The sequence below is a fragment of the Balaenoptera physalus genome (genome assembly GCF_965194825.1).
Source record: "Balaenoptera physalus genome assembly, chromosome: 13".
Lineage (NCBI taxonomy): Eukaryota > Metazoa > Chordata > Mammalia > Artiodactyla > Balaenopteridae > Balaenoptera > Balaenoptera physalus.
In genome coordinates this window covers 58,458,742-58,483,447 of record NC_138892.1, presented here as the reverse complement: position 1 = coordinate 58,483,447, position 24,706 = coordinate 58,458,742, and the positions used below count along the sequence as shown (strand labels likewise).

The following is a 24,706-nucleotide window of genomic DNA, read 5'->3' as shown; positions in this document are numbered from 1 at the left end:
CCCTCAATGCTGGGGTGCTGGCTCCTACCCCAGGTTCGGATCATGTCCCTCGGTGCTAGACCTCCTTTATTTTCGCCTAGTTATTCACACTGGGGGAAACTTAATCAGATCTTGTGAACAGGCTCAGGGATATGTTAATGGGGAAACACTTTATAGGCCATACATTTTATCACTTATACCAAATTGTTACGCAAGACTTGTACATGTGCTTTTAGCAGCCGACTTAAAGCAAGCAATGTTATATACATCATGAGTAGTTACACTCTGTGATAACTTCACTGGATAATCTTTTCCTCCTGAACATCAGGGCAAGTGTGGCTAACACAATAACTTTCATAAATACAGACCTCAATTAACAGAACTAGAATTTAATATCTATTGAAACAATCTTTTTCTATCTAAAATTACTCTCTTCTCCACCAAACACAGCCAAATCAAAACTAATTTGTTTGCAAAACAAGTCTGATCAATTGACCACATAGGCTCCTCCAAACTGGCTGAGGCAGAACTCCTCAGAAGGAGTCTCAGGCTGAATTCCCAAAAGGCCTCTCAAGGCCAAGAAAGCCATGCCAAAGACCTGCCATCAGGCTCCACCTTGGATTTCTCGGTCCCCAAATATAGAGATTCCTGCACATGCCAGGAGACAGTCTTTCACCTGATAAGGCTGCTCAGAACCTAAGAGTCTCCAATGTCTGGAGGGACCTGTGATCTGAAAAAAAAATTGCACAGTGTGAGAGTTGTGAGTCGTTTTATTGGGGGCAAAATGAAGACTATAGCCCTGGAGGCAGCATTTCAGATAGCTCTGAGAAACTGCTCCAAAGAGGTAGGGAGGAAGGTTAGCATATATGTGATTTTGGTGAAGGGGGGGTACGTGCAATCAAGCACGCATTTTTGCAGAAGGTTTCTGCTAGGCTCGAGAAGGTTACTGCTAGTCGTGAGGAGCAGACGTCACCATAAAAGACTAGTGCTTTTCTAGATACGAGGAGATGTAAGAATTGGACTCATAAAATCTTCTCCTGAAAATATCTAACTATCTGAAGGCTTGTTCTGCCAGTTTTTCCCAGAGCACAGAGTACCTCATTCCTGATTTCCACCCTGAACTCCTCTCAGGATGTGTTGAAGGTCAGCAGTCATAGCAGCTTGGGATTTAATCCTTGTAGAGGTAGATGGCAAGTGCCAACCTTTAGTTGGCAGACCAGACAGAAAAGTGCTTCAATTTATGAACTAAGAATGCTGCCTGCCATATCAGTAAACAAAAGATGTTGCAGCCTTCAAGCTACCACATTACAGCCGCCCCTATGGTGAGCTCTGAGGGAACTCAAGATAGAAACAGGATGCCTGCCATCTAGCAGTCAACTGCTGCAGCCACCAATGACTGGTGCACCCTGAAACTCAGGAGGAGAAAACACAGGATACTGGCCCCAGACAGCTGAGGTGCATATCAAAGGAATGATTTCAATGAGCCCAGACTTTACCTCTTCCCATACATAGAAAAGGGCTAATTTCATTAACTTGAGATGTCCGGTTTTCCTTAATTAAGAGTAATCTTTTGATATCCCTACTACCTGCCCTTTGTTGCAGAAACTCCTATATATCCTGGCTCCCCCCTCGCCTCTAACAATTTTCTCAGCATTATCTGAGATGCTGTGTCCTGGCTTGAAGTCCTCTGAAAGTCTGCCAACTAAAACAACTCTCAACTTTTAGGTTGCGCGTTTTTTTTCAGTCGATAAATTCTACCCATAAGTGTAGTTTACCAAATTGCTGTAAGTCAAAACTAACTTGAGGGGAAGGGCTTCCCTCTACCTGGAAAACAGATCAAAACCAGTAACATTCCAGACAAAACCCATAAACATTATAACCATATTCACCAGTAACCAACCCTTTTGTTAACTTTTTACGAAGCCATTAGGTTTTCCATTAGGATTCTTTAATTTCTTACCCAGTTCAGCTGTATGATCTGAAATTTATCAGAGACCTGTACTTGCCAAAAGTCCTTCCTATGAATCTTCTTGAAGATGAAGCACTTTTGCAGAAGTGTCAGAGCACAGCAATTACTGCCTATAAATGACAAAAGACTTAAAAAGACACCGTTAAACGCCTGATCACAATGTAATGGATAAACAAACTTGGTTACAATAACTAAATTATGTCTGATTGTAATCTTAACCCTTAAAAACGTTAATCTCTGGCAAAAACCAATAAGCAAGCAATTGTAAATTTCCTGATTGGAAAACTTAATGCTTTAGTCTTCCTATCCGAAGCGGGCAAAGATAGACAAACTTAGGCCTGCCCAGCAATTAATGTTCCAGTATTTTACCCTATTTGAAATGAACCAGACGGTCAATGAATTCTCTTCATTTAACTGAGTTTAGTTTCAAGTTACCAAAATCTGGAGAGACTATTTTAGATAGATATTCCCAAAACATAATTATTCCTATATGGTTTTTTAAAAGCCTCTCTCCCTTTTCTTCATTTACTCTTAGAGATCACATGTGATTAAAGTTCCTGAGAACCCAGGTAGATCATCTACATCTCAAAGGCACAAGAAGAGAATACCAATTGCTTCTAGAGAGCTAGCTTAACCAGTTACAAAAGCCTCACTTGGCTACAATGGCAGAACCATCAGGGGCCATTGTTCTCCAGATCTCTTGGCAGCCCCCATTCATCAAGGACAGCCACCCGGGGATTTCCCCCATAACTTTTGGGATCACCCCTGGAACTTCTGGGCCCCACGTGTTAGTGGACAGCCCCCCGCAGCTTTCCATTCCCCGTCGTGTATTTCTCAACATCTCGGCACTCGGGAGTTTCCTTGGTCTCCTGGCTGCTCCGCCAGTTGTTGGGCTGCACCCTGCAGGCCTCCAAGGCCTGCACTTGCCCAGCTTTAAAACCAAAGAGCCCGGAGTCAGCAACAGAGACATCAGTGGTTTAATGGATGGGAGAGCTGACAGGTCTGAAGCAGGGTCCTGGAGGGACACCCCACCGAGTGCAGCGGACAGACGGTGGGCAGGACATGGTAGCAGGCTTTCTCCTGGTTGTGGGAAGGGGAGATTGCCGGTTATAGGGGGAATTGATGTCAGGTGGCCTCATTAGTTACCAGGGAAACCAGCAGAGGGACACGCCCCTCACCACCCCTTTGATCAGAACAATCATTAGCTGAGGCTGGGGCAAGTCCTTAGGAAGGTCAGTCATGTGCATAGGGTATAGATGAAGCAGGCACTTGTCGAGTAGGGGATGTACAGAGAACAAGAGAATGGCCATCCTGAGCGGCCTGACCGGACAACCCCATAGAACACTGTTAGAAGGCGCTGGAAGATTACTGTGGCTGTTTCCATATTAAAATGTTAATGTGTGAGTCAAATTGATGGGTTTTGAACCTGAAGGATCAGTTTCATTTAATTGTATTAACCAAATTGATTTTTTTTTTTTTTTTCCAAATTGATTTTTAAACCAGCAGAATTATTTGCAGTGCTCAAGAAGTCATTATGTGCCACCCAAGCAAGATAAATGGGTCACCTTGGGATTTGCAGCTGGAGTTTTCTTTTATGACAATACATTGGGAACCGAGTCATTTGTCCCAAAGAGACTCTCTCAGCAAGGTTCACCAAACCTGTCTTGATTAATTTTTCAAAAGCACATGAGGAGATTTACCAATTACACTTTCAAAGGTTGATTTGATCAGCTTCACTTACTTGGTCGCACAATCAGCATATCGCTACTTTAGGCTCCAACAGACTAAAATGGTTAAAAAAGGTCTCATGGAATTGAACTGTGAACTAAATTCTAATATGACCTAAACTTGTATGCTTTAAATTACTGCATATTTGAGATGCTGCAAATAAAACGATCTAATGCAAATTCTCATACCTTTTCTGCAAAAGTACTCAGGGAGCAAATATTAACACCTTTTGGCCAGTGAGGGATGCTGTGACAGAAAACAGGAAGATCACTCAAGTTGATACAATAACCCACTGCAGAACTATTAAGTTTTTTTTTTTAATTTTTAAATTTTATTTTTTTAATGTTTATTTTTTTAAATTTTTAAATTTTATTTATTTTTTTATACAGCAGGTTCTTATTAGTCATCCATTTTATACACATCAGTGTATACCTGTCAATCCCAATCTCCCAATTCATCACACCACCACCACCCGCTGCTGCTTTCCCCCCTTGGTGTCCCCCCTACATTTTTTCTCTACTTCTTTGTCTCAATTTCTGCCCTGCAAACTGGTTCATCTGTACCATTTTCTAGGTTCCACATATATGCGTTAATATACGATATTTGTTTTTCTCTTTCTGACTTACTTCACTCTGTATGACAGTCTCTACATCCATCCACGTCTCTACAAAAGACCCAATTTTGTTCCTTTTTAGGGCTGAGTAATATTTCATTGTATATATGTACCACATCTTCTTTATCCATTCATCTGTCGATGAGCATTTAGGTTGCTTCCATGTCCTGGCTATTGTAAATAGTGCTGCAATGAACATTGGGGTGCATGTGTCTTTTTGAATTATGGTTTGCTCTGGGTATATGCCCAGTAGTGGTATTGCTGGGTCATATGGTAGTTCTATTTTTAGTTTTTTAAGGAACCTCCATACTGTTCTCCATAGTGGCTGTATCAATTTACATTCGCACCAACAGTGCAAGAGGGTTCCCTTTTCTCCACACCCTCTCCAGCATTTCTTTTTTTTTAAAAATAAATGTATTTATTTATTTATTTATGGCTGTGTTGGGTCTTCCTTTCTGTGCGAGGGCTTTCTCTAGTTGCGGCGAGCGGGGGCCACTCTTCATCGTGGTGCCCGGGCCTCTCACTATCGCGGCCTCTCTTGTTGCGGAGCACAGGCTCCAGACGCGCAGGCTCAGTCATTGTGGCTCACGGGGCCCAGTTGTTTCGCAGTATGTGGGATCTTCCCAGACCAGGGCTTGAACCCGTGTCCCCTGCATTGGCAGGCAGATTCTCAACCACTGCACCACCAGGGAAGCCCCCCAGCATTCCTTGTTTGTAGATTTTCTGATGATGCCCATTCTAACTGGTGTGAGGTGATACCTCATTGTAGTTTTGATTTGCATTTCTCTAATAATTAGTGATGTTGAGCAGCTTTTCATGTGCTTCTTGGCCATCTGTATGTCTTCTTTGGAGAAATGTCTATTTAGGTCTTCTGCCCATTTTTGGATTGGGTTGTTTGTTTTTTTAATATTGAGCTGCATGAGCTGTTTATATATTTTGGAGGTTAATCCTTTGTCCGTTGATTCATTTGCAAATATTTTCTCCCATTCTGAGGGTTGTCTTTTCGTCTTGTTTATGGTTTCCTTTGCTGTGCAAAAACTTTTAAGTTTCATTAGGTCCATTTGTTTATTTTTGTTTTTATTTCTATTACTCTAGGAGGTGGATCAAAAAAGATCTTGCTGTGATTTATGTCAAAGAGTGTTCTTCCTATGTTTTCCTCTAAGAGTTTTATAGTGTCCGGTCTTACATTTAGGTCTCTAATCCAGAACTATTAAGTTTTTCTCTGAGCTTTCCTCCCTCCTTCATTTCTGTGGCAGTTATCATTACAGTAATGCAGTTGTAAGTAATCTGCATTTTGAATTCACACAGACATTCTGTAATTCCATATTGAAACAAGTCACCTTTTCTTTTGTGACCTCTCTTAGAATCTTGCTCCTCCAAGTGTCGTCCTTGGCCCAGCAGCAACTACATCAACTGGAAGCTAGTTAAAAATGCCCAGATTCTACTAAATCAATCTGCACTGATTCACATGCAAGTCAAAGGCAAGAAGCACTTTCTGAAGGGACTTGATGGCCTCAGGACAGTGGTTTGCCACCCTGGCTGCATATTAAAATTGCCTGGGCTGCTTTAAAGGCATAAAGTTCCCTGGGATCCCAATCTCAAGGGTTCTGATTTAACTGGTCTGCAGGTGGGGCCTGGATAGCCTTGAGTTTTAAAACTTTCACAGGTGATTCTACTGTGTAGGCTTGAGATTCTCTGCCTTAGAATCGTGTTGCATCTAGGTGCCCTTATTTTCATATTTACTATTCTGAAAACAAAGCAAAACAAAACATTCTATATGTTTTATATATCAATAGTACTTTCTGTTGCTGCATAAAAGAAATCCAGTAATTCAGAATTTCTCTTTCAATCCATTCATTAATTAAATTAATTAAACTTTTTAAAAAAAGAACAAATGTTTTCTAAAAAAAGAACAAATGTTTTCAATCTCAGGCCTAGCTGACCCTGCTAATGCAATCTTTTGCTTTAAGCTTTGATATGTTAAAACCTATTCAGTGTCTCACAGAATGTGAGGGAAAAAACAGAAAACAGGGAGAGAGATGTTTTGCTTCTATTCATTATTATGGTAGGATAAGCGCTGCGTATCACAAGAGAAAAGAATTTCAATTATGAAATTCAGAGCACACCTGAAAATAGGTAAGGTCTCCGGATAAATACAGGCAACCCAATTAAATTTGAATTTCAGAAAAACAATGGATTCTTTTCTACTCAATAATTTAGTATTCTTTAATATATTTAGTATTAGTATGTGTCATGCAAGTACATGGGACATATTTTTATTTGCCAAATTTGGCAGTCCAAAGCAATAGGCCATGTAAAATGAGGCAAAAATTTTATCCATAATTAATAAAAATGAGAACCTATATGATGTGCCAGCAGGATGCCTACACAAATTGCCTTTTATGGAATATTTTACAATTTAAAGAGAAATAATATAATAATACTCCATGATTACAGCTCAATAGGAAATCTCTAAGTGTTTTAGACCAAGCTACCTCTTCAGGTGAGGACTGAAAGGTTAAGAAATAATAATGTTAAATAATTCCATGCATTTTGATTCTATAGTAAGTACCATTCTACTAACACTTTTTTCTAGTTTATGTATAAAAAAATTGAACCGAAATGAAACATCGCAGGTTCTTAAAAAGAAGGAAAAAAACCCCCAAAAAACACTACTGGGCAATCTGAGCTGTTGGAAAACCTAGCCAGCAGAGGGCGCTAGTGTATCACTGATGAATTTCGAGTCACAAAAGGCTCATTTTTGCAATGCCTCGTGCTACTTTGATTTTATTTAAATATTTATTTCAGTCCACTTTGCCATGCAGTGTTGCTAACACAGATTAGAAGCCAAATGCAGTGCTAGTGTACTGTTCAGCACTTGCATTGCCCTAAATGATATATTTCTTTTGCCCAAGATCCTTGGCTGAGAAATACACTTTAGCCCATGTTGGCAATTGGAAGCACTGTGCTTTCGGTTCAGGCTTGAATGCCCGGGTAGTCTCTAAGTGTGTGTGATTGTGTGAGTGATCATGGGTCTAATGAACAAAGGCAGCGGCAGGTGGAGGTTTATCAGGTGAAGGACATGGAAATCCCAGTTGGGATGGGAGATGACCATGGCTGGCCTGAATTAACTCCTGAACCAGAGAATGAGTGCACGTGCCACAATTCCGTCCTCACGTCGTGTACACACCTAAAAGGTGTATGCAGGTCTAGTTAAATTCAGGACAATTTCATTTCCCCCCCAGTACTGCCCGTGCGGACAGAGAAGGAGCATTCATCGTGTGCCTGTTTTGCGCTGCTAGGCTTGACCTCTTAAAGATTTGATTTCATCTCATTTTCATGACAACCCTGTGCGATGGGTGTTATTATCATCTGTTTACAGATTAAAAAAAAAAAACAGGGCTTCCCTGGTGGCGCAGTGGTTGAGAATCTGCCTGCCAATGCAGGGGACACGGGTTCGAGCCCCAGTCTGGGAAGATCCCACATGCCACGGAGCGACTAGGCCCGTGAGCCACAATTGCTGAGCCTGCGTGTCTGGAGCCTGTGCTCCGCAGCAAGAGAGGCCGCGATAGTGAGACGCCTGCGCACCGCGATGAAGAGTGGCCCCGGCTTGCCGCAACTGGAGAAAGCCCTCACGCAGAAACGAAGACCCAACACAGCCATAAATTAAAAAAAAAAAAAAAAAAAAAAAATTAAAAACAAAAAACAATAACAACCGAGGCTGAGAGAAGGGACATGTTTCCATGGACACTATTCTTGCATACCGTGGGTACTCATTTAACATTTGTCTAAGGTAGCATTTCCCAAACTTCGTTGTGAAAGACACTGGTGCCCTTCAAAGTTTCATAAGTTTTTCCTATTAAACAATTTTGGAAAATATTGCAAACTTTAACCATCTCTTAGAGTTTCACAATGCACAAACATGTTATAAAGTTTCTTAAGAACTTCTGTAGCAGAAAAACATCTTTAACCTTGTACACCTCAGGTTTCACAATCTTAATTGATCTAAGGAGCCCTTCTTCTTCCTCCATTTTTAATAGAACAACCATCAGTAGTGCAACACAGGTACCTTTTGTGGAACATGTTTAGAGAAATATGGGTCTAATGAGTAAACATATGGAATATCATTCATGGTAGGAATTAAGGGGAGTTAGTTCGTTATTCTTATTATCATCATCAAAGAACATGTATTCAGCCCCTTCTGTTTGTAGGGCATTTGGTTAGGACCCAGAGACATGACACAAATCCTATTGTAGAGGACTTTACAGTTTAGGTGAGGAGGCAAAAATGCCTTTAGTTTGAATGGGAATATAGCTTGAATTCTTGTGATCTTTTTATTTATTTATTATTTTTGGCTGCGTTGGGTCTTCGTTGCTGTGCGCTGGCTTTCTCTAGTTGCAGCGAGTGGGGGCTACTCTTTTTTTTTTTTTTAAATGAACCTGGGAGGGAGACTTTTTTTTTTAAATTTAATTAATTAATTTATTTATGGCTGTGTTGGGTCTTCGTTTCTGTGCGAGGGCTTTCTCTAGTTGCGCCAAGTAGAGGCCACTCTTCATCGCGGTGCACGGGCCTCTCACTATCGCGGCCTCTCTTGTTGCGGAGCACAGGCTCCAGACACGCAGGCTCAGTAATTGTGGCTCACGGGCCCAGTTGCTCCGCGGCATGTGGGATCTTCCCAGACCAGGGCTCAAACCCGTGTCCCCTGCATTGGCAGGCAGATTCTCAACCACTGTGCCACCAGGGAAGCCCCGGGGGGCTACTCTTCGTTGCGGTGTGTGGGCTTCTCATTGCGATGGCTTCTCTTGTTGTGGAGCATGGGCTCTAGGCACACGGGCATCAGCAGTTGTGGCGTGCAGGCTTCAGCAGTTGTGGCACGTGGGCTTCAGTAGTGGTGGCTCACAGGCTCAGTAGTTGTGGCCTGCGGGCTCAGTAGTTGTGGCTTGCGGGCTCTAGAGCGCAGGCTTACTAGTTGTGGTGCACGGGCTTAGTTGCTCCATGGCATGTGGGATCTTCCCGGACCAGGGCTCGAACCCGTGTCCCCTGCATTGGCAGGTGGGTTCTTAACCACTGCGCCACCAGGGAAGCCCAATTCCTGTGATCTTATTTCGCCAATTTTTGGAATAGGATAGTGTTAATGGATAACAGGGTTTCCGGTGATTTCTTAATGTGGCATTCTGTTTGATTCCCCTAGCGAACAATTACCATTTTCTTTCATTAATTTAGTATGGCTCAGACGTTTTGAGGATGAGACATTTAAACATTTGATTATGAGTAGATCCTAACAGAAGTCATTAAGAATCATACATCTTTGACATACCCTGGGAAAACAGATGTTCTCCTTTTCACATGCAAGTGCGCACACATGCACACACTCGATTTCATCTCATCAGAGCATCACATCTTCATGTCATTTATTCGATGAACAAAAGCAAATGAAGGATGTAGATATCTATATCAGGGGATTGGTCAAAGGATTTGGAGTTTAGACAATAAAAAAATGTCAGTATCTTTCAGTAATTTTGTTGCCTGGCAAGTTGTCAGTAAGCTGGAGATCCCTAGTCTTTCTTCTCCAGAGATGTGAGAGTTCACCCGATTCTGGCACCTTTCCTCTAAGACTCTTTTAAAGCCTTATCAAGCAATGTAGCATACTACCAACAGGGAAGAAATTCATTCATGGTTGCACCATTCACAGAAGAGCTGGAAATGAAATATTCAGTTGTGATTAGATGTGCAAACGGAAATGTGAAAATGATGAAAAATGATCTGGATAATTCTATCTGGAAATTTTCCTGAGGTATTCAGTTGCCTATAACAAAAACTGATTTTTCCTTTTGAATCATCTTATTTAAGCCAGCCCCATTACTTCACCCTGATGTCCCTTTGAAGTAGGCTCCACGTGGAAGGGCTCTGGGTGGACAGTTATGCTTTTGGAAGTACCATGACTTGCAGCTCCACTGAATCAAGTTCATCATCTTGGAGAGAAAGGGCAGAGGTTTTATCTTTGCCTTTACATATCTTAGCAGACTTCTCATCCTATTAAACCACCAGGCCTTATTTATTCAGGTCACAAATAACTGAGCAGTGTAGAAATAATAGGATACTGGTGGCAAATTGTGTTTTTCTGCATCATGACTATAAATAAGTTACCTGAAATAACTTTTCAGAAGCCAATTTCAGTATAACGGTTTAAACCAAAATCCAATGAAAGGAAGTCATTTTTTTACATAATGAAGTCATGATTAAGAATGATAGTTTTCTCTTTACATTGATAACCCCTAATCCTTAATCCTCCTCATGAGATTTGCTTTAATATCTAAAAATATGGACACTTCTGAAAATGGAAATGGAACTTGCAGTGGAGCTACAAACTCACTAGTAATTTCAGAGAATGTCCATGTGGGTCTTTTTCATATGCTATTGGAAGTGTCTCATGACATTACTTTGGATCGCATCCTAGGCGAACAAGACACATATCTGACCATATAAATGGGATAATTCATGTCTTGGTCCAAATTGGCACCATTAGTAGGCTTTCTGCCTTGGTTACTCTTTGTTTCATGTAAGTGCACTATGGGGTCAGGGAAGAAGCAGGCCAGTTCATCATTAAAACTCTGTTCCCTACATCGAGAAACTGAGAATGCAAAACAAAAGGAGTTGAACTTGAGAGTCACTGGCTGCAACCTCTCCCAGCATCACTCTTCCAGTCCCAGATCTCATGTAAACTTGTTAGGGCAACTTGGGCAACTCGGGATTCTGTAATCATTTGTTTATAACAGAGATTAATGTTTTTAACCCCTGTAACCCCAGTTGTGGCATGAAATCATCACTTAACCAAAACCTCTTCAATACTTCTATTCATTTCTTTAATGAATATCTATTGAGCACCTGTTTTGTGCCAGGCATCATTCTGGGCACTGGGATACTGGTGAAAATGTTGGATGAAGTCCTAGCTTTCTTAAAGCTTACTTTCCAGTGGGAATAAAGACAACAAACAAACTAACATAGCGTCTATAAAGAAAATCAAATAGGATAAATGTAGTTGAGAGTGATGGGTGTGAGATGAGAAAAGGCCTGTCTGAGGGAGTGTTGAAGGAGATGGAGTCAGCTGGGGAAGGAGAAGAGCATCCCAAGCATTGGACACAGCAAGTGCAAAGGTCCTGAGGCAGCAGCAAGCTTGGCATGTGCAAGGCTCTGGAAGGAGCTCTTGTAGCTAGAGCCTAGTGAGCAAAGGAGGGAGAATGGAAGATGGGGAAGGAGAGGCAGGCAGGGACTGGGCTACGAGGGATCTTGTAAGGCTCTGGTGAGGAGTTTGGATTTTATTCCATGTGTAGTCAGAAGCTGTTGAAGGGTTAAAAAATCATTCTAGCTAGAAGAATGACTGTGAAAATGGCAAGAATGGGAGCAGGAAGACACTTTGGGCTATTTCAGGTAAGTCCAGAGGCTTAGGACTCAGGTGGGAATAGAAGCAGTTGATAACAAAATATATTTTGGAGAAAGAGACAATAGGATATATTGATGGATTAGATGTGGGTGTGAAGGAAAAAGAGGTATTTGTCCTGAGCAACCTACTGAGGTGGGAAAGAAGAGTTGTAGAGGGTGGAAATTAAGAGTTTGATTTGAACATGGTTAGTTTCAGATGCTTATTGGACATCAAAACACTGAGATCAGATAAGTCAGAGCTGCAGATATAAACTTGGGCATCATTTGCCTATAGATGGTATTTGAAGACCAGGGTCTGGACCAGCTGATCTCAGGGGAGAGTATAGATCTGAGAGAAGATGATCAAGAACTGCGTCCTAGGTCACACCAATATAGAGGTTGGGAAGAGGAGGAGGAGGAGGCAGCAAAAGAGATGAAGGAAGAGCCAGCATGGTAGGTGGAAAGCTGGAGAAGTGAGGTGTTACGGAAGCTAAAAGAAAAAGAGGTTTTAGGGAGGAAGTGTCTACCACTGCTGAGAGATAGAGTAAGATGAGAACAGAGAGATGGGCCTCAGATTTGTCTCTTAAAGGTTGTAGGTGACCTTGAGCAGAGTGAGGCCCTTGCCCAGGATGACAAAGAGGATGAGACTCAATGTTTGTCTTCAAAGAACTGACAATGTAGCCACGGAGACAAAGCCAGTACTAAGCAGCACTTCATTTTATGGCTGCACTTACCTTCTCAGAGGACCTGTGTTACTGTAGAAACCCAGAGTTGCTCTAGAATAATATTCTCTCTAGATTTAAGGGCCAGTAAAGGTCTGGTAGTCTGAATTGCCACCTTATGCCTTCTTAATGGGCAGCCAGATGTCAACATTTGCACAAACCTTTCCAGGGATAGAAGTTCATCTTATAAGAGAGTCCATTCTGTAGTGGCATGGCTTTGGTCTTTTTGAGAACATGGGTGATTTATTATGCCAGGATTTTAAATTTTATTGAAGTTTCAGGTGTACAGCATTATAATTTGACATCTGTGTACACTACTAAGTGATCACGTAGTAGTTACAGGTCTAGTTACCATCCATCACCATGCAGTTGACCCCCTTCACCCATTTCACCTGTGCCAGGATGTTTTCATGTATGTCTATACATTGTCTATACTTATTGTTTCTCCCTTTTCTCCTCCTACTGTGTGTGTGTGTGTGTTTGTGGGCGGGGGAAGTGGGGAGCGGAAAGAACTCCTTCTGAGTTGCTATCTTGGCTCTGGCACCCACTAGCTGTCCAATTTTAGGCGAGTTGTTTTATTTTTGGGGTATTAGTCTCTTGATTAGTAAAGTGGGGACAGCACCCCATATTTCATGGGGCTATTATGGGGTAGGGTGGGATGACCTGTGTAAAACACTCACCAGGTGCCTGGTTGAAGGCAGGTGTCAGCAGGTGTGCATCATTCTCCCACAGGGAGAATCCCGCAGGGATGTGGCTTGAAGCCAGATTGCTTGGGTTTGAATTCCAGCTCCATCCTTGTCAGCTGAATAGACTTGGGCAATTTCCTTCATCTCTCTGTGCCTTGCTTCCTCCTTTGAGGAATGGGTACATCCTAGTACTGACATACTTGGGTGAGGATTAAATGAAATAGTTCTGATAAAGTTCTTGAGACAGTGCCTGGCACATCGTCAGCATCCCGCAAATGTTTGCTTATTACGAGGATGGTCTTTGAAGTCCTTGCAGTGCCTGGTCTGAGGACAGTTGCCCTAAAGGCTCTAGTGTGTGGAATGGCTGAACAAAGCGACCAGATAGAGAAAGTGGGTCACTACCTAGACGGGTAAGCAGATCACAGATAATAATATGATTTTAGATGATCCTTTAAAAATTAAAATTTCAGAAGTTACACACAGAAACATTCTTATTGTAAAAAATTCAAAACTGTAGAATTTTATCAAGTAAGAAGAAGTCTCAGTTCACAGTCTTTCTCCTCCCCAGAGCCTCACCTTCCCGTATTATTTTCCGAATTTGTAGCTTACTCTTTGTGGTTCAGGTGTGTGTCCTCAGGCCCATAAGTTGAAAAACAAAATCTACTACCCACTCATCAAAAATGTCAGAGATGAATTAAGCAATTAGAATTAATTAGAAATTAATTCTAAGCTAAGTTAGAAACTTACTACAAACCACTTGTTTTAAAAATAATTGCTTTATGCCTGAATTGAACCTTTTGTTTCCTCTTTCAAGATGATGTGTGCAGAGTAAAGAGACTGCCCTTGAAGGAGTGCTTGGAAACAATGGGAAGAGGTGCCTTTTTCAAAAATTCTCTCCCATGACTCTCTCCTATGCTATTTTCCTATTAGAGCTGAATTTCTTGGAGTTAAGATATTATTGCCAGAAAGCCCCTGTAGAGTTGCAGGTGAGCACAGTTCCTCAACAAGGCCGCTTATGGGGAGGTAGGGCCCTGAGGATCCCGGGATGCTCTGTCCATGTCAGAGTTTGGCCTCTGGGCTCGTCCTGCTCAAGGAATCGGAGACCTAGCTCTGACTTGGAAGCTTGAACCCTCTTGCTTGCTACTCCTTGATTTTGTCATGCTCTGGTTCTTCAGTGAATGTTCCTCTCTTCAGACTCCTTTTATATTTTGAAAAAACAGGAGGAGGAGCTCTTTGGATGGGCTGAGGCTGTATCCTTTCATAATAAATTTTTATTTCTAAGGCACTGTGCACAGACCTAGAGGCATCTTGCTGTGGTCGGTTTTTATCTCTTTTTAAAAACTAAATAGAAAGGGCCGCATGAATTTTTATCAAATCATCGATCTAAAAACAAAGCCCATGATAACAGAATGTTGTCCCGTATTTTCTAATAATGCTTTATTGCTAACATTTTCTTATTATCCTAAAAACTACTTACTTTTCTCCTGATTTTATGATAATTTAAAACCATCGGTTGGAACATTATTATAGCTGTTTTAGATCTGATGATTTATTTTGGGACTGGAGTCGCATCTTTTGGAAAAACATGATTTTATATTCATAGATGTTGTTGGTTTCCTAACCAAGTCTTTTAATTTTTTATAATATTTTAATTCTTTTATTTGCCTAAATGTTCAAATCATCAATAAACCAAGGCTTAGTGCTTAAGTGTCCTTGTATTTAGGACAATAATTTTCATATTGGTAATTCAGGGATTCCCCACCTAGTTGATCGTAATAAGTGTGAATCCTCACTGATTGAAATCTGGGTAGATGCTGCTGTTATGATTCCCTCCCTCTCTGGGGCCAGTACTTTCTGTGGAAGTGAGTAGCTATTAAATTCCACCCCTATGAGCACTCCGATCTTTTCAAATGATTATGATGTTTTGATGGAATAAAGAGCAGTTCTCACAAAGAAGAGTCACTGGAAAAGAAGTTCATTCATTCAGTTATGTATCAATGAACAAATAAATATCTGTTAAGAGCTGGGCACCACACTAAGTCATAGCTGTGTTAGCTCAGGTTCCCCCCCAAAAGCAGAAGTTTTATTTTGGGAAATAAACAAGAGTGGGAACTGGAAACAACGAAATAGGAAGGACACAAAGTGTTACTGAGCTGACTTACCACTGTGGGCAATGAGGGTTCAATCCCACTGGGCACCCTCTAAGAAGCTGTGTAGGATGCCCCTCAGAATTGTCCACTTGAGATATGGAAGCGGGCAGCAGTCAATCCCTTGAATAAGGATTGTCCTTGGGATGTTAACTCCCTCCACTTCCAAGTTTGTGTAAGAATCAGAACAGCCGAGTGACTCCTGGGGTCCCCTAGCAGAGGCCGAGGCCTCCCAGTAGAAAGCCAGAGATACTGGTGCAGCTGAGAAACTATGCTGTCCATTTTCTCCTGCTGGCTGCTGTGGCCCAGGCTGAACTAAAAAGTGGGCCAAGAGACGTGAGCTAAGGCAAAAGAGGAGTCTGATAAAACAGTCCATGTGCTCGTGAATCTTATTGTGTAGTGGTAGACTTAGACAATAGGCAACTACTAACAATACAATGTGACAAGTGATAAGAAAAAAGGGAGAGTTTATCAGCTAGAACTGTGTTGGGCTACATATAACAGAAACTCAACAGTAGTAGCTTAATCCAGTGGAAGTTTATTTTTCTCATGTAACAAGAAGACCAGAGGAAGGCAGTCCAGGGCTGGCACTAATGCTCAAGGAAGTCAAATAACACCAGGCTCCATCTAACTTCCTGCTCTTCCATCCTCAGTGTCTGGCTTCCATTCTCATAGATGCAAGATGGTTGTTCTACTTCTGGGTGCCCTGTGTTCTAGGCAGGGGGTCAGGAAAAGGGTAAATGGCAAGGGCATTGGCCAGCTAAGTCTGTTTTTATCAGGAAAACCATAGCTTTCTGGAAGCCCCACCTAATAAAATTCTACTTCCATATCATTGAGCAAAGTAGGTCACATGCTCACTTTTAGCTCAAGGGAGTCTGGATGATGAGTATTTTTACATGGACACCTTGTACACTGTACAGAATTGGAGTTCGGTTAGTGAGGAGAGGGGAGAAAGGATATTGAGTAGGCAACTTATGGTTTCTGCCTCAGAAATCTAGAGTGCTATGGGACCATGAAGGAGAGACCCCAAACTTGGACTGGGATGGAGAGAGGGTGGTCAAAGAAGGTCCTTAAAGATGACTCTTGAGCTAGGTCTTGAAAGATAAGTTAGATTAGCCAAGTAGAGAATATGTGAGCTTGTGTTGGTGTGTGGTGGCAGGGGGGCAGAGGTGGGGATGAATGGAAGGACAATCTAGACATTATGTAGAAGAATATGGAAATATGAAAGATTATAAGCACCTAAGAAGCATTTCAGAGAGATACAACATAGCTAGAAAATTAAGGGCAAATGGGTAGTGGTGAGGTACAATTCTGACAGGTATTCTAGAATCAGTCTAGACTACAATGGACCTTGTAGGCCATAATAAGGAATTTGGATTATATGGAACGTTATGTGAAGTTGTTGAAGTATTTTAAACAGGCAGGTAATGTTAGGTGAGCCAACGTGGGTTGTGAAAGAATTCACGGAAATATTAGCAAGAGGAGAAGAGAGTTTTTATTCACTTCCCAAGAGAGGAAAGGGGCCAGATGCATAGAGCGGCATTGGCACCCAAGGGTGGGGGTTTGAGTCTTTTACTGGGCTTCACAGGGCAAGGTGCGGGAAAAGGGAGTGGGTTGATGTCTACTCTGGTCCACAGCAGTACCTGGGCTGGCTGTGTCTCTATAGGATGTGGTTTTTTGGAGAATAGACTTGCAGTCTTCAGTAATTTTCCAGTTCTTGGGTGTCTGAAAGAGACTTAATAGGGGCCCTTGACAGGTGTTACTCCGTTTTGAATCATGTTAGATGGGTTTACAGGTAATGTTATAAGATCTGTATTTAGAAAAATCAACCTGAAAAAGTTTTGGAGAATGGACTGGGGGACTCAAGGCTGGCAATAATCAAGCACTTGCCATAATCCAAGGAAAAAATGGTGTGGACTTGAACTAACAAGGATAGAGAGAAAAGGGCAGGTTCAAGAAATATTTTGGAGACAGAATTGATAGGACTTGGTAGACATCTGTGTGATGCAATTTCTCTAATCCAGCAACACAGGAAGAGGAGTAGCTTTTGAGGGTAAGATGATGAATGAACATGCTGAGGTGGAGGCTCCTATGGGACCGTCAAGAGAATGTTGGAACTGGCACCTTTGCAAGATATTTGAGCTGGAATCATAGGTTGGAGGTCATTGGCATATGGGTGTCATTGCCATGACTGAGGTCCTTCAGATCATGGAGTATAAGAGAGAAGTAAGGAAGAAGAGCATGATGGCAGCGCCAAAGGACACACTGACATTTGGAAGATGGAATGAAGAGGATAAGCCCATAGAGGAGACAGAGAAGGAAGGTGAGAGAGATACAAGTAGCTCCAGGAGAGAGTGATGTACTAACAGCCAGGGAGGGGAGAGATTCAGGGTCCGGTGTAGTGGTGAACAGCATGAACTTCAGAGTCAGGCAGACCTCATTTGCAGTCCAGGCTCTAGCCATTACTAATTATGTGATCTTGAAACCAAGCAGGGCTCTGTGGGGCTCCTGGGCACGAAAGCCTTTTTTGTCCTCCATTTCTTGTAGGTAAGACTCCAGCCTCCATGACCTTCCCTGCGTTCCAAAGCGCAGATTCGACCAGTTGCTAATCAAGGGAGGAGCTGCCAAGAAACCACCTGAGGCAAGATTAAAGGGGCCAGGGAAGCTCACCAAGATTAGGAGACAACCACCTGCGAGGAGATTAAGGCAGTGCAGGCCTTTACACACCCTAATCTTATCAGAAACCCCACCCATGACCACTGCTATAAAGACCATCATTAAATCCCCCGGGGGTGGGGGGGTGCGGGGTGGACGACACAGTTTTGAGAGGCACAAGCCTGCTGTGGCCCCCTTTGCCTGGCAAAGCAATAAAGCTCTTCTTTTCTACTGTACCCAAAACTCTGTCTCTGAGATTCGATTCGGCACCAGTGCACAGAGGCTGAGCTTTCAGCATCAATCTCAGTCAAATCTATTTAGCCTCTTTATGCCTCATTTTGTTTCCTCAAAATGAGGAATGTTTACCAGTCTGTTTCCTCCTTTTGAAAATGGAGACCATAACAGTACCTACCTCAACATTGTTTTGAAGATTAAATGACACGATGTATAAAAAGTGCTCAGGACTGTGCCTGGCACAGAGAAAGTTCTCAAAGCATGGTAGCTATCCTATTAATATGATCTTAGAAGTATCTTCTCAAGAGTGTCATGAGATTCAGATAGATCAGAAGAATGACATTGAAAAAGGCTGGAAAACATCCACTGGCCTGTGATTCATAGAAGTCTTTGGGAGCCTTGATGAGTTTCCATGGTGCCGTGGAGAAAGAAGCCAGAATAGGTGGGGGGAGGGGACTAGCGGGGATAAATGGGTTGTGAAGGGATAGATGGTGATGGGCATACAGGAGTTCATTGTACTGTTCCTCTACTCTTCTGGATAGTTGAAGATCTCATAATAGAGATTTATTTTATTTATTTATTTTTTTAAAAAAAAATTTTCTGTACCTCTTAGGGTTGTGATTTTTTTTTAAAATATTTATTTATTTTTGGCTGTGTTGGGTCTTCGTTTCTGTGGGAGGGCTTTCTCTAGTTGCGGCAAGCGGGGGCCACTCTTCATCATGGTGCGCGGGCCTCTCACTATCGCGGCCTCTCTTGTTGCGGAGCACAGGCTCCAGACGCGCAGGCTCAGTAGTTGTGGCTCACGGGCCTAGTTGCTCCGCGGCATGTGGGATCTTCCCAGACCAGGGCTCGAACCTGTGTCCCCTGCATTGGCAGGCAGATTCTCAACCACTGCACCACCAGGGAAGCCGAGAGATTTTTTAAAAGACCATCTATTATAAAAAATATTTTACTTTTCCTCCAAAATATACACTTGATAGAAATAGCAGAAGCCCTTAGTGAGTAGAGGACTCAGTCTTCGCCTGATGGAGAGAAGCTATGTGTAACCCAAGTAGAATGATTTCCAGAGTTAGGATGTTGCCAGAGGGAAGCTCAATGGTTTGTATCTATCAGTCAAACTCAGATTATGTATGAGTCAATCTCCACACCAGCGTGGGCTTTGGAGTCAGACTGTTGTATTCAAATCCTGGCTCCACCACTTGGCAAACTGTGAGATCTTGGTGACTGACTTAGCCACTCCGTGTCTCGGTTTTAGAAATTTATAAGATGAGGGTAAGAGCTCCTACCTCACATGGTTGTTAGGAGCTAATCCATGAGCTAATACATATAAGGTGCTTAGAACAGTGTCGGAAACATACCAAGTGCTCAAAACTCTTGTATTTCTTTCTCTATATAATTCTATCTTTCTATGTAATCTAACACTTTTCCACTTAAAAAAATCTTATATTAATTTTTTTTCCCTAAGGGAATTCAGTAGTGATGCAGTCTTTCTCACCATTGTGTCCCTCTCAGGACAGCGGCAAGTGTAACAGTGATGTTTCTGCTGACACATACGCTCACACCCCCTACCACGTACATGCACATCACAAAAACACATTACCCCCTACCCCAACCGTTACTGAAGCTGTCAGCCTTGAAAAGTTTCTATTCCATCTTTAAAACTGTCAGGTATCTTTGTGGTGGCGGCCCAGGGATAGGTCCATTCAAGTGGGAAGCTGACTTTTTGGCCTAGTCCAAGTCCCTCTGGGTGGTAGGCATTCACACAAACCCTCAAGAAGCTGGCTGGATGTAGTCAAGTGTGGGAAGGAAGAAATTCTTTCTAATGAGTACCTGCATGGAGCACCTCAGCCTGTGGTTTGTGACCACTATTCACTCTCCCATGTATGAAGGGAGGATCGAGCTGAAACTGAGCACCTTTTATTTTCAGCAAAGGAATGTGCTTATTAAGTCCTACTGTTTCCTACGATGGTCACCCTGTTTCTCTGGTGTGTCATGCTCACTCCCCTTTCTTCACCTTACAAATCCTATCTATCCTCTAAAGTCAAGTCTTGAGTGTGAGGGAATAAGTCAAAGAGACTTCTTCCAGGAGAAGCAAGAGACCCATCCATGTAGCAGTCACACGGAAGAAGTTCCCCCGAGACAGACGTCGCTTCATTGAGACAGCCGACACCCTCTTAGTAGGACAGGCTGCGCTGTGTTCCAGGGATACGTGAGCTCCCAAATCTCAGTGGCCCACCGCAGAAAGCTTGCTTTCTTGCTCCAGAAGCATGTCCAGTTTGAGCGGGCAGTGGCAGGGCACGGACTGTGGGGTAGGGTGCTGGTGGAGCTCTGCCCCTCACAGGCGCTCAGGGACCAGCCTGACGGCAGTTCAGCTTATCCCAGCAGCGCAGCAGAGAGACCAGAGAGTGGCTCGAGGACTGTCGCCTTGTCACTGCCTCAGCCTTCAAGTGACACAAGTCACTTCTCACATTCTATTGGCCGGAACCAGTCACATGGCCCCTTCTAACTGCAAGAGGCCTGGGAAGTATGCTTTTCCGACTGTCCAGGAAGAAAAAGAAATCTGTATATGGATGAAGAAGGGCCATGTCTATCGAAGCACATACCTATTTAGGTCGCTGGGGTTGCTGCTTATAAGTGGAAGAGTGACGTGAAGGATCGTGCGTTTCACTCTCAAAAACAACAGAGACATCGTTGAGCCCTTCGGGGGCTGGCAAAGTGTACCTGGATATATCTGGCCTTTGAATAACCCAATCTCACAATCTGTGGAAGCCTGAAGCCTCAAACAGATGGCTGAGAATGGGCTGTGCTACCAGACAGACTGACTACGGCTTGCAGCAGAGAAAGTCAGGATCACCCAGCCCTCAGTCACGGGCTACAGGACGAGTTCTGAGCTCCAAAACCAGGGCACTAAGGCATCATTTTTTTGGTTAGTAATTTGTCCTTTACCATAACATTTGGCTTCAGTTGGCAAACAATAATTCTGAGCAATAATAAATCAATCAAGAGTCAGTTGTCCAGTAGTTTAGATTTTGAAATTTAAATGTAGGCCAATGCTAATTTATTCATTTATGCCTGTCTAACTGCTCAGACATGGAAATATACTCTTTCTTATAAATAGAAAATAGCAACCAAAGTGCCCTCAGCAAAGAAGCAGCTCCTCCCCTCCCCAAGAGGTAACTTTAAAATAAGACTTGAATTGGCTTTGAATATTTACATTAAAAGTTTTTTTTAAAACAAACAAAGTTAAAAACATTATTAAAAAATGAACCAGGAATGAAGGAAGTCTGATCAGGTGGGTGGTGTTAGTAGAAAGCGTTTGGATAATTTCATTACGTAACTGAGCCAAGAATTCTAGTGGTGTGGAATCTTCAGAGGCGATGTCCGTTCAGAGCAGAATTCCCTGTTCTTTGATGACATGAGTCCTTTCTTTTTGCTATTAGAGAATGATGGTGAGGAGCACACGCCCTGCCCAGTAGGAACCCCACCTGGAGTGATGTGTGAGAACTCCTCCAGTGGGTCAGTAAATGATGGTACCACATTCCTCCAAATTTTTTTTCTTTTAAAATTACCTAGAGGCTGGGACACTAGGGGTCTCGAGAGAGGGTCAAGGGGGTCCATAGACCATTCATTGCTGAAATGACTATGAACCCAATTTCTTTTCTTTCCTCACTTTTAAATTCCTCACTTTTAAACATGTGAATTTGGAAGCAGTCTATTCTAGATGCTAATCTGAAGCTGATCCCATGCAAAAATGAGCTGTAACCCCGGCTGACTGCACTTTATGTTTTCACCAGAGCTTTTCTTTTCCATGTGGCTGGCAGAAAGAATACATTTAACTGAGGCTTAATATTTGCGAATTATCCATTTCAGTATTCTTGCAGACCTAAAAATGTAACCTCAGCAACGGGGTGGGCTGCAGACATCTGGGCTGGCAGGGTCGAACTTGGGTCCAACCAGACAGAAATGTTGGTCAGTTGAGAGAGGTGATGAAGGTTCTGATCTGATGGGCAGGAATGGCCCCAATGGTGAGGAAAGTTTGAACTGGGGATTGAGTTCATAGGTGGCCAGTTCATTAATAGATTATTTCTAGTTCTAACAACTTTTGCTCCTCTTGTAACTGAGGTCTAGAATGAATACTCTGAAAGCAAGGACTCCAGTAGGTCATGATATGTTTGCTCATGTTCTGTTCCGAGGCAAGTCCAGTGGCTGTTCCCAAGGTACGTTCCATCGTGGAGATGGTGGGAGAGGGAGGGAGGGGTTCTGAGCAATGACCTAAACCAGAATGGAAAGCCACAGGTGAGGCGCATGGAAGATGCCCCTCCACCCTCTCTGCAGAGCAGAACGTGAGTAGGGGCAAGTCCTGGTGTAGCGGGGGCGGGATGGAGAAAGCCTTTTAGGGGCCCCGCGTGGCCTGGCTGTTCTGTTGAGCTGAGTCTGCACACTACGTATTGGAGACCTGACCAGCACTTGGAGGACCAAGCATTTTTAGTCCATATAATAGTTATTAATATGCCAAGGCTATATTTATGTCAATGAATATCATTTATTGAGCCCCTACTACGTGCCAAGCCTCATGCTTATTTCAGAGGTCAACAAACTTCTTCTGGGGAGGGCCCCAAAGTAAATATTTCAGGCTTTGCAGGCCATGAGGTCTCTGCTACAACTATTCGACTCTGCTGTTGTAGCGTGGACGCAGCCTAGACAGCACAAAATGAACGAGTGTCGCTGTGTTCCAGTATCACCTCAGTTATGGACTCTGAAATTTGAATTTTACACAATTTTCACATCATGAAATATTACTATTCTTTTGAGTAAAAAAATTTTTTTAAATGTAAAAGCCATTCTTACGTTGTGGGCTAAAAAAAATAGATGGTGGACCAGATTTGGCTCAGCATCCATAACTTGCTTACCCCCTGCTTATTCTCATTAAATCTTCACAATAACCCTCACACAGTAGTTACATTATCCCTTGTTATAGATAAATATTGCAGAATTTTAGTCCACTAATCTCTGGCAATCAGATATCACACCAAGAAGTTAGTGGGATTTTTTTGTTTTTGACTAACGACACGTTTGTAAGGTGTCATAGAACAACACGAGTTTCCAGTGTTTTCTGAGGATATTTTATTTTATTTTTTTTAAAGTTTTTTTTTTTTTTTTGATGTGGACCATTTTTAAAGTCTTTATTGAATTTGTTACAATATTGCTTCTTTTTTTTTTTTTTTTTATGTTTTGGTTTTTTTGGCTGAGAGGCATGTGGGATCTTAGCTCCCCGACCAGGGATCGAACCCACACCCCCTGCATTGGAAGGCGAAGTCTTAACCACTGGACCTCCAGGGAAGTCCTCTATGAGGATGTTTTAAATGTCACCTATACCACAGAAAGAAAATACATTTATCTTATTTTTCATGATTTTAAGTGCATTGTTGATGCTTAAGTTATTTGACTATGACAGATAACAAATAATTTATTTTAGACGTCTCTTCCATTTAATTATGTTTTGTTTAGTCTAATGTCAAAACGTACTGATTTCTCCTGAATACACTCTGAGGAGAGAGGAGGGTGGTTGTGAGGGATGGCAGGGGATGTCAGTGTAAGATGAAAACTTTGCCATTTTATATGCAGTTAATTGAGAGATGACTAAAAGGAGACAGATATGAATGCATGTGCATGCAAACACACACACCACACACACACGTACACACACACTCTCTCTCCCTCTCCAGAGAAAGAATTACCTTCCTGAACTTGGTAAAATGTGGAAAGCATACGAAAGGAGGTTTTCTCTCTGTTACATACTCAGTATAATACATTACTGATGCCTCAGTGAGTTTAAACAAAACAACTGGACTCATAAGAATTCATACATATTTCCAGCATATTACATTTTACACTGTAATAAAATTCCTTTATAATATGGATTTTTTGGTTAAATGGGTTTAGATAGAATATAAGCCAAATAATGTTCCTTGAAACACAGTCTCTGCATACAATAAAGATCTGACCCATCTCAGATATTAGCTTTAGCTGCCAGAATACTCCTACATTAAAAAATTTAAAACTTCAAACTTAAATAATAGGCAATTAAAAAGTTTCAGAATGCATCCATTGCATATGACGAAGGCATTTAGACTCAAAGGGCCATAGACAAAGACTGAAGAATCTCCTGTGCTAATGAACAATATATCCACAATTTGCATCTTTAAAGCAATGTAACTTGCCCAGTATGGCTGTATCTAATTGCATATCACAACATCGGTGGGTAATTGTGCTTTCTATGAGAAAAATTTGTTCCAAAGTCAAAATGTCATCTTGCTGTCAAATAATCCCACCGATTACTATAAACAGAGCTGGAGAAACTGTGCTGTGACTGAGAAGATGTGATGTGAATCTTGCTCATTACCCGAGACATGACTTCCATTGTAATTATGTACCTATCACAGTAGTTTCCTTCTGCCATCTCCTGTTTACCTGCTGCCACACACACAACTCATTAGCATTCGGTCAATACAGGACCATCCGTACAGTTAACCTCTGAGCAAAGTGAGGTCGTT

The 24,706-nt window shown here is 42.2% G+C and overlaps 2 long non-coding RNA genes across 2 annotated transcripts in view; one reads left to right on the top strand and one right to left on the bottom strand.

Moving 5' to 3' along the window:
• Positions 1-24,706, bottom strand: part of LOC309642032 — a 92,794-nt gene that overhangs the window by 42,100 nt on the left and 25,988 nt on the right. The gene's annotated exons all lie outside the window — the stretch shown is intronic.
• On the top strand, positions 6,155-18,721 carry LOC309642047. The gene is made up of 2 exons (XR_014252935.1): positions 6,155-17,586; positions 17,811-18,721. It is a non-coding gene; the product is annotated as an uncharacterized lncRNA (long non-coding RNA).